At 58.6% G+C, this 12,024-nt stretch overlaps 1 protein-coding gene across 3 annotated transcripts in view; it reads right to left on the minus strand.

Annotated features, from left to right (window-relative positions):
• The window catches only part of apba2b (amyloid beta (A4) precursor protein-binding, family A, member 2b), an 83,676-nt gene that overhangs the window by 48,928 nt on the left and 22,724 nt on the right, over positions 1-12,024 (minus strand). Inside the window, exon 1 of one of the 3 annotated variants that reach the window (XM_038784092.1) lies at positions 5,447-5,817. The exons of the other annotated variants lie outside the window; for them this stretch is intronic. The gene's annotated coding sequence lies outside the window, so the exon portion shown is untranslated. Of the gene's footprint in view, positions 1-5,446; positions 5,818-12,024 lie in introns of those variants that run through there. 3 annotated transcript variants of the gene reach the window in all.

The raw sequence follows: 12,024 nt of genomic DNA on the forward strand, positions 1-12,024 counted from the left end.
TGGGATGCATATTTTATGGATCAAACTAATTACCCATCCTGAGCTGACTCAGCCTGTCAAGTTCATTATTTCTGGTCATTTTCACCCCAACATTACCTGTGCTACCTGTATCTCTGTTTCTAACGATGCTGGGTTAGTTTTGTTTCCTTGTTAAACACTCGGTGCTCATTAAACATTCTATTTGTGCCCTGTGTAACTCAGCACACATCATCCTCTTTGCCCCTAATACCCAGCCACTTATTACCCATTTACTATTATTGTCCACAGCGCAGTGACATTTCCCATTACAGTCTCGACAGTCCACAGCCCAATCTCAGCTACCCAACCAAACCACTGTTCACACCTCCAGCCCACAGCTTCTGCCCGACACCCCTTCCAGCATGAACCACTCCCTCAGTACTGACCCTCTGACAGTGCGGCACTCCCTCAGTACTGACCCTCTGACAGTGCGGCACTCCCTCAGTACTGACCCTCGGACAGTGCAGCACTCCCTCAGTACTGACCCTCTGACAGTGCGGCACTCCCTCAGTACTGACCCTCTGACAGTGCCGCACTCCCTCAGTACTGACCCTCTGACAGTGCGGCTCTCCCTCAGTACTGACCCTCTGACAGTGCGGCACTCCCTCAGTACTGACCCTCTGACAGTGCGGCACTCCCTCAGTACTGACCCTCTGACAGTGCGGCACTCCCTCAGTACTGACCCTCTGACAGTGCGGCTCTCCCTCAGTACTGACCCTCTGACAGTGCGGCACTCCCTCAGTACTGACCCTCTGACAGTGCAGCACTCCCTCAGTACTGACCCTCTGACAGTGCGGCACTCCCTCAGTACTGACCCTCGGAGAGTGTGGCTCTCCCTCAGTACTGACCCTCTGACAGTGCGGCACTCCCTCAGTACTGACCCTCTGACAGTGCGGCACTCCCTCAGTACTGACCGACAGTGCAGCACTCCCTCAGTACTGACCCTCTGACAGTGCAGCACTCCTTCAGTACTGACCCTCTGACAGTGCGGCACTCCCTCAGCACTGACCCTCTGACAGTGCGGCACTCCCTCAGTACTGACCCTCTGACAGTGCGGCACTCCCTCAGTACTGACCCTCTGACAGTGCGGCACTCACTCAGTACTGACCCTCTGACAGTGCAGCACTCCCTCAGCACTGACCCTCTGACAGTGCAGCACTCCCTCAGTACTGACCTTCTGACAGTGCGGCACTCCCTCAGTACTGACCCTCTGACAGTGCAGCACTCCCTCAGTACTGACCCTCTGACAGTGCGGGGCTCCCTCAGTACTGACCCTCTGACAGTGCGGCACTCCCTCAGTACTGACCCTCTGACAATGCGGCACTCCCTCAGTACTGACCCTCTGACAGTACGGCACTCCCTCAGTACTGACCCTCTGACAGTGCGGCACTCCCTCAGTACTGACCCTCTGACAGTGCGGCACTCCCTCAGTACTGACCCTCTGACAGTGCGGCACTCCCTCAGTACTGACCCTCTGACAGTGCGGCACTCCCTCAGTACTGACCCTCTGACAATGCAGCACTCCCTCAGTACTGACCCTCTGACACTGCGGCACTCCCTCAGTACTGACCCTCTGACAATGCGGCACTCCCTCAGTACTGACCCTCTGACAGTACGGCACTCCCTCAGTACTGACCCTCTGACAGTGCGGCACTCCCTCAGTACTGACCCTCTGACAGTGCCGCACTCCCTTAGTACTGACCCTCTGACAGTGCGGCACTCCCTCAGTAAAGACCCTCTGACAGTGCAGCACTCCCTCAGTACTGACCCACTGACAGTGCAGCTCCCTCAGTACTGACCCTCCGACAGGGCAGCGCTCCCTCAGGACTGTCCCTCTGACAGTGCGCCACTCCCTCCGTACTGACCCTCTGACAGTGCGGCACTCCCTCAGTACCTGACAGTGCAGCTCCCTCAGTACTGACCCTCCGACAGGGCAGCGCTCCCTCAGGACTGTCCCTCTGACAGTGCGGCACTCCCTCAGTACTGACCCTCTGACAGTGCGCCACTCCCTCAGTACTGACCCTCTGACAGTGCAGCACCCTCTCAGTACAGACCCTCTGACAGTGCAGCAATCGCTCAGTACTGACCCTCTGACAGTGCGGCACTCCCTCAGTACCTGACAGTGCAGCATTCCCTCAGTACTGACCCTCTGACAGTGCAGCACTCCCTCAGTACTGGCCCTCTGACAGTGCAGCACTCGCTCAGTACTGACCCTCTGACAGTGCAGCACTCCCTCAGTACTGACCCTCTGACAGTGCGGCACTCCCTCAGTACCGACCCTCTGACAGTGCGGCACTCCCTCAGTACTGACCCTCTGACAGTGCAGCATTCCCTCAGTACTGACCCTCTGACAGTGCAGCACCCTCTCAGTACAGACCCTCCGACAGGGCAGCGCTCCCTCAGTACTGACCCTCTGACAGTGCGGCACTCCCTCAGTACTGACCCTCTGACAGTGCAGCACTCCCTCAGTACTGACCCTCTGACAGTGCGGCACTCCCTCAGTACTGACCCTCTGACACTGCGGCACTCCCTCAGTAAAGACCCTCTGACAGTGCAGCACTCCCTCAGTACTGACCCACTGACAGTGCAGCTCCCTCAGTACTGACCCTCCGACAGGGCAGCGCTCCCTCAGGACTGTCCCTCTGACAGTGCGCCACTCCCTCCGTACTGACCCTCTGACAGTGCGGCACTCCCTCAGTACCTGACAGTGCAGCTCCCTCAGTACTGACCCTCCGACAGGGCAGCGCTCCCTCAGGACTGTCCCTCTGACAGTGCGGCACTCCCTCAGTACTGACCCTCTGACAGTGCGCCACTCCCTCAGTACTGACCCTCTGACAGTGCAGCACCCTCTCAGTACAGACCCTCTGACAGTGCAGCAATCGCTCAGTACTGACCCTCTGACAGTGCGGCACTCCCTCAGTACCTGACAGTGCAGCATTCCCTCAGTACTGACCCTCTGACAGTGCAGCACTCCCTCAGTACTGGCCCTCTGACAGTGCAGCACTCGCTCAGTACTGACCCTCTGACAGTGCAGCACTCCCTCAGTACTGACCCTCTGACAGTGCGGCACTCCCTCAGTACTGACCCTCTGACAGTGCGGCACTCCCTGAGTACTGACTCTCTGACAGTGCGGCACTCCCTCAGTACTGACCCTCTGACAGTACGGCACTCCCTCAGTACTGACCCTCTGACAGTGCGGCACTCCCTCAGTACTGACCCTCTGACAGTGCGGCACTCCCTCAGTACTGACCCTCTGACAGTGCGGCACTCCCTCAGTACTGACCCTCTGACAATGCAGCACTCCCTCAGTACTGACCCTCTGACACTGCGGCACTCCCTCAGTACTGACCCTCTGACAATGCAGCACTCCCTCAGCACTGACCCTCTGACAGTGCCGCACTCCCTTAGTACTGACCCTCTGACAGTGCGGCACTCCCTCAGTAAAGACCCTCTGACAGTGCAGCACTCCCTCAGTACTGACCCACTGACAGTGCAGCTCCCTCAGTACTGACCCTCCGACAGGGCAGCGCTCCCTCAGGACTGTCCCTCTGACAGTGCGCCACTCCCTCCGTACTGACCCTCTGACAGTGCGGCACTCCCTCAGTACCTGACAGTGCAGCTCCCTCAGTACTGACCCTCCGACAGGGCAGCGCTCCCTCAGGACTGTCCCTCTGACAGTGCGGCACTCCCTCAGTACTGACCCTCTGACAGTGCGCCACTCCCTCAGTACTGACCCTCTGACAGTGCAGCACCCTCTCAGTACAGACCCTCTGACAGTGCAGCAATCGCTCAGTACTGACCCTCTGACAGTGCGGCACTCCCTCAGTACCTGACAGTGCAGCATTCCCTCAGTACTGACCCTCTGACAGTGCAGCACTCCCTCAGTACTGGCCCTCTGACAGTGCAGCACTCGCTCAGTACTGACCCTCTGACAGTGCAGCACTCCCTCAGTACTGACCCTCTGACAGTGCGGCACTCCCTCAGTACCGACCCTCTGACAGTGCGGCACTCCCTCAGTACTGACCCTCTGACAGTGCAGCACTCCCTCAGTACTGACCCTCTGACAGTGCGGCACTCCCTCAGTACTGACCCTCTGACAGTGCAGCACTCCCTCAGTACTGACCCTCTGACAGTGCAGCACCCTCTCAGTACAGACCCTCCGACAGGGCAGCGCTCCCTCAGTACTGACCCTCTGACAGTGCGGCATTCCCTCAGTACTGTCCCTCTGACAGTGCGGCATTCCCTCAGTACTGACCCTCTGACAGTGCAGCGCTCCCTCCGTACTGACCCTCTGACAGTGCGGCACTCCTTCAGTACAGACCCTCTGACAGTGCGGCGCTCCCTCAGTACTGATCCTCTGACAGTGCAGCACTCCCTCAGTACTGACCCTCTGACAGTGCAGCACTCCCTCAGTACTGACCCTCTGACAGTGCAGCATTCCCTCAGTACTGACCCTCTGACAGTGCAGTACTCCCTCAGTACTGACCCTCTGACAGTGCGGCACTCCCTCAGTACTGACCCTCTGACAGTGCAGCTCTCCCTCAGTACTGACCCTCTGACAGTGCGGCACTCCCTCAGTACTGACCCTCTGACAGTGCGGCACTCCCTCAGTACTGACCCTCTGACAGTGCGGCACTCCCTCAGTACTGACCCTCTGACAGTGCAGCACTCCCTCAGTACTGACCCTCTGACAGTGCGGCACTCCCTCAGTACTGACCTTCTGACAGTGCGGCACTCCCTCAGTACTGACCCTCTGACAGTGCAGCACTCCCTCAGTACTGACCCTCTGACAGTGCGGGGCTCCCTCAGTACTGACCCTCTGACAGTGCGGCACTCCCTCAGTACTGACCCTCTGACAGTGCGGCACTCCCTCAGTACTGACCCTCTGACAGTGCGGCACTCACTCAGTACTGACCCTCTGACAGTGCGGGGCTCCCTCAGTACTGACCCTCTGACAGTGCGGGGCTCACTCAGTACTACAGCAAGTGTTGGCCTGGATTTTGTCTAAGAATGGAGGAATGGTGACATCTGATGCAGCAGTGCTTAGGGGCTAAAGGTGCAATTTCTGTAAAATTTTCAATGCCTGAAATAATGACTGTACAACCTAGCTGGTAACTATGGAAACAGAAACATGCCATTGTTCTATCTATTCTACAGTCCAGAGCCAAGGCATGTAGTGAAGCCCTTCACTGAATCTCTCAGTGCCTCCATTTTCAGCCCGTCTAATCTCAGTAACTGTTGGGACAATGGATGCACAGAGCCCTCGACTGCAGCTTAATTGTGGGCCAGGAGAGTCCTGTGACTGGGGACAGTGCTGTTCAGCGTGGGAGGACAATCGAAGCACAATAACTGCCAACTATGAGATTCACCAGCCCCGCTAACTCACACAGATACACAAACAAAATTCCAGACAAAAAAAATCCTTCACCTTCTGCTCTTCCCGATCAGCCGAAACCCTGGAGTCTGTGTCAGAGAGATTAATGTCCTGAAGCCAATCCTGCTCCAAATTGAGGGAAATTCTGGATAGTTTAGCACCGATTCCCGTAAATAGCAGAAATTTCACGACAACTGGCAGTCAGCAATATCTGCAGCTGGGCCCAAATGGGAGCTGCGATAAATAATTCATGGCCCTCGCTCTCAAACACATTTCTTGACAAGCAATTGTAAGCATTTCATTGTCAGTGTACAAATGGGTTTATTTTAACATGCAGACATCGGAGAAACTGAACAGAAACATCCCTGAAACCGAACAGGAACACATTTGATTTCTCCCCAACGCTAACCTGACTTCTCTCATTCCGAGTGCCAAGCCAGCTGTGCATTCCCAGCACTTTATTTTCAGACTCATTTCCTCGATTTCTGGCCTCTCTCTTAATCCCATTATTTTAGAAAGATCTTGATGTTTATCGGAATAAAATATACAGGGTTGGGGTTAGTACAGACAATGCACACAATACAGATCCTGTCTGATAGAACAATGGTTAATGTGCATTAACAAGGGGCGCAGGGGTAAGAAAGAATAAGGAAAAGATACAAGATTCAGCCTCCATTGTTAGCCACGGCTCAGTTAGGGAGATAGGAGCGGGGGCAGGACATTCACACCCTCAGATCGAGCCTGCTCCGCCATTTACTAGATTTTGGCTGATTTTCTACATCAAAGCTATCTTCCTGCTCCATCCCCACATCCCTTAATGTCATGGGTTTGGAGAAATCAATTGCCCTGTGCTTTGAACAGACTCAGTGATCGAGCTTCTACTTTGGGGTATAGGTTTCCGAAGGTTTACCACCCCGAGCGAACATTTTCCTCTTCACCTCAGTCCTAAATGACCCATCTATTTTTCTGATAGTGTTCCCTGGCTCCCCCCCGGAGAGCTCTTTATGAATTTTATACATTTCAATAGATCACATCGGCCTTCTAAACTCCAGAGAATACATTTAAAAATAAATAAATTTAGAGTACCCAATTATTTTTTTTTCCCAATTAAGGGGCAATTTAGCGTGGCCAATCCACATCTTTGGGTTGTGGGGGTGAGGCCCACGCAGACACAGGGAGAATGTACAAACTCCACACGGACATTGACCCAGAGCCAGGATCGAACCCGACTCCTCGTCGCCGCAGTCCCAGTGCTAACCACTGCGCCGCGTGCCACCCATCTCCAGAGAATACATGCCCAGTCTCCTCAATGCTTCCCTATTGGACAATCCCAGCATCCCTGGGATTAGTCGGACAGATCTCTGTTGCACTCCCTGGATGTCCAGTATCACCCTCCTCCAGTGGGGTACGTACTGTCACCTCCGAGTCAAAAAAAGATTCTCAGGCAGCGCGGAGGCGCAGAGTGGTTAGCACGGTGGCCTCACGGCACAGAGTGGTTAGCACGGTGGCCCCACAATGCAGAGTGGTTAGCACGGTGGCCCCACAATGCAGAGTGGTTAGCACGGTGGCTCCACAATGCAGAGTGGTTAGCACGGTGGCCTCACAGCACAGAGTGGTTAGCACGGTGGCCTCACGGCACAGAGCGGTTAGCACGGTGGTCTCACGGCCCAGAGTGGTTAGCACGGTGGCCTCACGGCGCAGAGTGGTTAGCACGGTGGCCCCACAATGCAGAGTGGTTAGCACGGTGGCCTCACGGCACAGAGTGGTTAGCACGGTGGCCCCACGGCACAGAGCGGTTAGCACGGTGGTCTCACGGCCCAGAGTGGTTAGCACGGTGGCCTCACGGCGCAGAGTGGTTAGCACGGTGGCCCCACAATGCAGAGTGGTTAGCACGGTGGCCTCACGGCGCAGAGTGGTTAGCACGGTGGCCTCACAGCGCAGAGTGGTTAGCACGGTGGCCCCACAATGCAGAGTGGTTAGCACGGTGGCCTCACGGCGCAGAGTGGTTAGCACGGTGGCCCCACGGCGCAGAGTGGTTAGCACGGTGGCCTCACGGCGCAGAGCGGTTAGCACGGTGGCCTCACGGCGCAGAGTGGTTAGCACGGTGGCCCCACGGCGCAGAGTGGTTAGCACGGTGGCCTCACGGCGCAGAGCGGTTAGCACGGTGGCCTCACGGCGCAGAGTGGTTAGCACGGTGGCCTCACAGCGCAGAGTGGTTAGCACGGTGGCCCCACAATGCAGAGCGGTTAGCACGGTGGCCCCACAATGCAGAGCGGTTAGCACGGTGGCCCCACAATGCAGAGTGGTTAGCACGGTGGCCCCACAGCGCAGAGTGGTTAGCACGGTGGCCTCACGGCGCAGAGCGGTTAGCACGGTGGCCTCACGGCGCAGAGTGGTTAGCACGGTGGCCCCACAATGCAGAGCGGTTAGCACGGTGGCCCCACAGCGCAGAGCGGTTAGCACGGTGGCCTCACGGCGCAGAGCGGTTAGCACGGTGGCCTCACGGCGCAGAGTGGTTAGCACGGTGGCCCCACAATGCAGAGTGGTTAGCACGGTGGCCTCACGGCGCAGAGCGGTTAGCACGGTGGCCCCACAATGCAGAGTGGTTAGCACGGTGGCCTCACGGCGCAGAGTGGTTAGCACGGTGGCCTCACAGCGCAGAGTGGTTAGCACGGTGGCCCCACAATGCAGAGTGGTTAGCACGGTGGCCTCACAGCGCAGAGTGGTTAGCACGGTGGTCTCACAGCGCAGAGTGGTTAGCACGGTGGCCCCACAATGCAGAGTGGTTAGCACGGTGGCCCCACAACGCAGAGCGGTTAGCACGGTGGCCTCACGGCGCAGAGTGGTTAGCACGGTGGCCTCACGGCCCAGGGTGGTTAGCACGGTGGCCTCACGGCCCAGAGTGGTTAGCACGGTGGTCTCACGGCCCAGAGTGGTTAGCACGGTGGCCTCACGGCGCAGAGCGGTTAGCACGGTGGCCTCACGGCGCAGAGTGGTTAGCACGGTGGCCTCACAGCGCAGAGGTCCCAGTTTCGATCCCGGCTCTGGATCACTGTCTGTGTGGAGTGTGGCGAATGTATATTGCTTAATTCACACTGTATAGCATTGTGTCCCTGTGGGCTCTGTCTGTGAGCCGTTGCGCGGCTCTGCCCACAGGGGGAGATGAGGAGCTTGTACAGGGCTCCACCCTTGGCTCCGCCCATGGCCCCCTCCCACTATCGGAAGTATACAGTGCTGCAGCCTTGAGAGTCTGCCCTCCGCTACTACTGAAGAGCAGAAACTCAGTCTACTGCACGCACTATTGAGTTGCGTAGAGATGCGATGGCTCACCCGTGCGTGCAGTAGACTGAGTTTCTGCTCTTCAGTAGTAGCGGAGGTAGTCAACGCAGCCAGGTAGGCCTTGAAGCACTGAAGCCAGTGTAGAAGGATTTCCTTCGCTTCTGCAGCCCGCGGGTCGGGTTCTAGTCGATCAGGTTTGAGGGCTGATTCCATAGTGGTTTTCTTAAGTCTGTTGAATTGATGTGACCATCAATTCACTCGAGACAAGAGAGGAAGTAAACTGTGGCTTTAATAGACTTATAACTGAGCCTGCCTGCGACCAGAAGAACTGAGGGCAGACTCTCAAGGCTGCAGCACTGTATACTTCCGATAGTGCGATCCACGGGGGCGGCCATCCTGGACGGCGTCGTCTTCATCGTCCGTAACGTGCGATCAACGGGGGCCACCATCTTGGCCATCACCCGATGTCCATCTCGACGACTACGACCTCCGCAGACAGTCATCACGGGGCCACTCCAGCACTGTTGATCGAGCCGCCGACTACCCACAACTCAACGCAGTCACTTTGGACCAGTCGCGTCCGAAACACCTCAGGAGCTCAATGCTGTCCGTTCAGGTCAACGGATACAAGACACCGTGCCTCTTCGACTCTGGGAGCACCGAGAGCTTCGTGCATCCAGACCTGGTAAGACCTGCTGTTCGCTCCCTATCTTCCCTGCACGGCAAACTATCTCCCTCGCCTCGGGTTCGCACTCAGTCCAAATACAAGGGCGCACCGTTGCAACCCTAACAATACAGGGCGCCAGCTACTCTAATTTCCAGCTGTACGTACTCCCAGACCTCTGCGCCCCACTCTTACTCCGCCTCGATTTTCAGTGTAATCTTAGAAGCCTCACACTCAGCTTCGGCGGACCCCTACCTCCACTCACTATATGCAGCTTAGCGACCCTAAAAATCGACCCGCCTCGACTCTTCGCTAATCTCACTGCTAACTGCAAACCAGTGGCCACTCGCAGCAGGCGGTACAGCCTGCAGGACAGGGCCACTCGCAGCAGGCGGTACAGCCTGCAGGACAGGGCCACCCGCAGCAGGCGGTATAGCCTGCAGGACAGGGCCACTCGCAGCAGGTGGTACAGCCTGCTGGACAGGGCCACTCGCAGCAGGCGGTACAGCCTGCAGGACAGGGCCACTCGCAGCAGGCGGTACAGCCTGCTGGACAGGGCCACTCGCAGCAGGTGGTACAGCCTGCAGGACAGGGCCACACGCAGCAGGCGGTATAGCCTGCAGGACAGGGCCACCCGCAGCAGGCGGTACAGACTGCAGGACAGGGCCACCCGCAGCAGGCGGTACAGCCTGCAGGACAGGGCCACTTGCAGCAGGCGGTATAGCCTGCAGGACAGGGCCACCCGCAGCAGGAGGTACAGGACAGGGCCACTCGCAGCAGGCGGTACAGGACAGGGCCACCCGCAGCAGGCGGTACAGCCTGCAGGACAGGGCCACCCGCAGCAGGCGGTACAGCCTGCAGGACAGGGCCACTCGCAGCAGGCGGTATAGCCTGCAGGACAGGGCCACTCGCAGCAGGCGGTACAGCCTGCAGGACAGGGCCACTCGCAGCAGGCGGTACAGCCTGCAGGACAGGGCCACCCGCAGCAGGCGGTACAGCCTGCAGGACAGGGCCACCCGCAGCAGGCGGTATAGCCTGCAGGACAGGGCCACTCGCAGCAGGCGGTACAGCCTGCAGGACAGGGCCACCCACAGCAGGCGGTACAGCCTGCAGGACAGGGCCACCCGCAGCAGGCGGTACAGGACAGGGCCACCCGCAGCAGGCGGTATAGCCTGCAGGACAGGGCCACTCGCAGCAGGCGGTACAGCCTGCAGGACAGGGCCACCCGCAGCAGGCGGTATAGCCTGCAGGACAGGGCCACCCGCAGCAGGCGGTACAGCCTGCAGGACAGGGCCACTCACAGCAGGCGGTATAGCCTGCAGGACAGGGCCACCCGCAGCAGGCGGTATAGCCTGCAGGACAGCGCCACCCGCAGCAGGCGGTACAGCCTGCAGGACAGGGCAACCCGCAGCAGGCGGTACAGCCTGCAGGACAGGGCCACCCGCAGCAGGCGGTACAGCCTGCAGGACAGGGCCACTCGCAGCAGGCGGTATAGCCTGCAGGACAGGGCCACCCGCAGCAGGCGGTACAGCCTGCAGGACAGGGCCACTCGCAGCAGGCGGTACAGCCTGCAGGACAGGGCCACCCGCAGCAGGCGGTACAGCCTGCAGGACAGGGCCACCCGCAGCAGGCGGTATAGCCTGCAGGACAGGGCCACCCGCAGCAGGCGGTATAGCCTGCAGGACAGGGCCACCCGCAGCAGGCGGTACAGGACAGGGCCACCCGCAGCAGGCGGTACAGCCTGCAGGACAGGGCCACTCGCAGCAGGCGGTATAGCCTGCAGGACAGGGCCACCCACAGCAGGCGGTACAGCCTGCAGGACAGGGCCACCCGCAGCAGATGGTACAGCCTGCAGGACAGGGCCACTCGCAGCAGGCGGTACAGCCTGCAGGACAGGGCCACCCGCAGCAGGCGGTACAGCCTGCAGGACAGGGCCACTCGCAGCAGGCGGTACAGCCTGCAGGACAGGGCCACCCGCAGCAGGAGGTATAGCCGGCAGGACAGGGCCACTCGCAGCAGGCGGTACAGCCTGCAGGACAGGGCCACCCGCAGCAGATGGTACAGCCTGCAGGACAGGGCCACCCGCAGCAGGCGGTACAGCCTGCAGGATAGAGTATTCATTAGAGCCAAAGTCCAGCGGCTCCAACGTGAGGGGGTCATAGAGGCCAGTAACAGCCCCTGGAGAGCTCAGGTGGTGGTCGTCAAGACCGGGGGAAAGTTCCGGATGGTGGTTGATTACAGCCAAACCATTAACCGGTTCACGCACCTCGATGCGTACCCCCTCCCCCGGATTGCAGACATGGTCAACCAGATCTCCCAGTATCGCATTTTCTCCACGGTGGATCTGAAGTCTGCACACCACCAGCTCCCAATCCGCCCGGAGGACCGGCACTTCACGGCATTCGAGGCAGACGGCCGCCTCTTCCATTTCCTCTGGGACCCCTTTGGCGTCACAAATGGGGTCTCGGTGTTCCAACAAGCGATGGACCGAATGGTGGACCAGTACGGGCTGCGGGCCACGTTTCCGTACCTGGATAACGTCACCATCTGCGGCCATGACCAGCAGGACCACGATGCCAACCTCCACCGATTTCTCCAAACCGCCCAGAAACTCAACCTCACATACAATAAGGAGAAATGCGTTTTCCGCACAACCAGACTAGCCATCCTCGGCTATGTCGTGGAAAAC

This window comes from Scyliorhinus canicula, chromosome 24 (assembly GCF_902713615.1).
Source record: "Scyliorhinus canicula chromosome 24, sScyCan1.1, whole genome shotgun sequence".
NCBI lineage: Eukaryota > Metazoa > Chordata > Chondrichthyes > Carcharhiniformes > Scyliorhinidae > Scyliorhinus > Scyliorhinus canicula.